This window comes from Erithacus rubecula (genome assembly GCF_903797595.1).
Source record: "Erithacus rubecula genome assembly, chromosome: 1".
Lineage (NCBI taxonomy): Eukaryota > Metazoa > Chordata > Aves > Passeriformes > Muscicapidae > Erithacus > Erithacus rubecula.
The window spans coordinates 23,589,322-23,591,875 of record NC_136658.1 but is presented as its reverse complement, the minus strand read 5'-3'; positions in this window follow the sequence as shown (position 1 = coordinate 23,591,875).

Sequence of the window (2,554 nt, the reverse complement as noted above, 5' to 3'; positions counted from 1 at the left end):
AAGCGAGCACTGTGGAAGAGCTCAGAGCTGCCTGCTGTCAAGTCTGGCAGAGAAGTGCTTTATCTCTAGAGGAATGGTGCTGGGGAGCAGGTCCCCAGGAGAGACTAGTGCCTTTCTTCTTGCTAATTGGCAGATCTTGTGAAAACAAAGGATTACTGGGAAAAAAAAAAAACACCTCTGCAAGAGCCCAGCACTGAGTGAGATAACTGCTCTGTAGAAGGCTGCTGAGGCTCCCACATCCTGGTGGGTACCATTCCTGGCTGGCCCTATGCCCTGCCCTCCTCCTTCTGCCTCAGGCCCACACCTCCAGCAAAAGATATGCATGATTCTGGCACAGATATATAGTGTCCATCCACTCAGGCACTGATGCTATTTCAGGTGCCTTTGCTGGGTGGTGAGTCATGGACATCTCATGCAAAATCTTCCATGTCACTTTAGGCTAATGGAGATGATGTTGCCATCACAAGTCCATCCTGCCCTTTGAGGATGGGAAAAAAGGGTGAGCTCAGGCATGTGATGAGAGCTCACTGTGCTAACGGGAAGCTGCTGTAAATGCTCTCTCTGATTACTTATTTTGTGGATATTGACCAGCATCTAGAGCCAAGATAGAACATCCTTCCATTGCCTTCTCTACCACCCTGGTCCTGGTTACCTACTCCCTTTCCCCAAGCATGAAAGCCCCATTCAGTCCAGTCACAGCTCCCTCAGCCCCTTATCCAGGCAAGGACGTCAGAACACAGTGGGGTGAAACTCCTTCAACATGAGACAGCATTTGTCCAGACTTAGCTTTCTTTTGGAAGACGGCAGTTAAACTCGTGAGTCACAGCATGAAGTGCAAGAAATGCTCCTGCACTGGTGTGAGATGTCCGGGTGAGGTGGAACTTCTGAGCAGCAACTGTAGCCAAAAAGCATTCCTAGAAGATGCAGCTGGAGCTGTCTGGAAAGGAACCTCAACTACAGTGCAGCATGAGGACAGCCCAAAAAGAAGTCCTGGGAGCCACAGGGCAAGGGCTCAGCTTTGGCCTTGATGCTTGGAGTGGAAGCTCGACCTTCAGGGGTCCCTCCTCACCTACACCTTTGAGTCTTAGTAAGAAGCCTACTGCTAAGACTATTTAAAGCTGAAATGTCAGAAACAATAACAGCATTTTTTTCTTTTTTCTTTTTTTGCCAGCATTTGACAACCAACATTGATTTTGCAATTTCACTGCTGTGGTCTCCGAAACTGACCAAAATGCTTAAGGAAGTGTAATCTCAGAGTCAAGGCAGTGTCATGCCCGGGTGGACTATCATTTCTGCTTTGTATCTTAGTCATTCTCAAAGCCAGTTAGATACATTCCCACCTCTTTTTCTTCCTCCCTTAGTGCAGCTCATCTTCTCCTATTCCCAACTGCTCATGCTCAGTTGCATCAATACAACTAATAGCATGGGCAGACTCACAACAATTGGAAGACTATTATTATTTTTAATCATCTCCAACTGCAGCTTCCACAGTAGAGTATCCAAGACAAACTGAAACAATTGCCACCCTCAACTTCTCATTTTTTCCCCTTGCTAGTGCTCTCTGAGCTTATATTGTTCAGTACATGAAGTAAGGAACCCAGCTTTAAAATATCACCTTCAAAAACCAGAGTTATGAGGAAGGAGGGATGACAACATAAGAGTTTTAATTGCAGAGCCTTTCAGTGTTGTGGTTTAGTGATCCTTTGCAGAGGTAGACACATATCTAAGAGGGGCACAGACCAGTAGTTCAGGAACAGGGCTTGAAGCATCTCCAGCTTACTTTAGCATAAGAACACTAGGAGCAATGAATAGTTAGAACTTCAAGGTGATTGCCCACATGCCAAAGGCCAGCTCTCTCATAGTTACCACAAAAATGAGCCATACAGGCATTAACAGTAAATCAAAGCATACAGAAAAAGGTTAGATACTCAGAGGGAAGCAGCATGACTCTGTTCAGCTCAGAGACAGCTTGGACCCCAGACAACAGCAACACCATCCTCAGAAGTGGAGGATGACATATCCATGATCAGCCCCTGCCCACATTCCACAGAAGGCATGAGCCAGTATGAGGCTGAGGCAAGTGCCATGCACAGAGGACACCAGGAAACACTATCCCTTGCTTGGGTAAGCAAGCAGTATAATCAGCATCAATTTTGATAACAAGGCTGCTTGGATCCAAGTGCCAGTCAGTGGAAGCCTGTTCTCATTCAGAACCCAGCAAAGAGCCCCTCAAGGCAGGCCAGCTCTTCTCTCCACTCGACTTGAGCTCCATTTGCTCAAAACAGCCAGTCAGAAACAAGGAAGCTTCCTGAGCTTTAGGCTGCAAGATCCAAGTGCTGGCAAACAGTTTGTCATATTAAGCACTGAGCTAGAGTAAGGTGTACTGGGGCTTTTACACAGGCTGCTGTCTGTGGGCCAAGCAGCTCTGCTTCCCTATCACAAAAACAGGAAGCCAGGGACTAACCCTTGCACTCATGACCACACCCTAAGCCAGGATGGGGAAGTTGCCCTAACCCAATTTTTGCCTTGAGAAAAACATCCACCTAACACCATG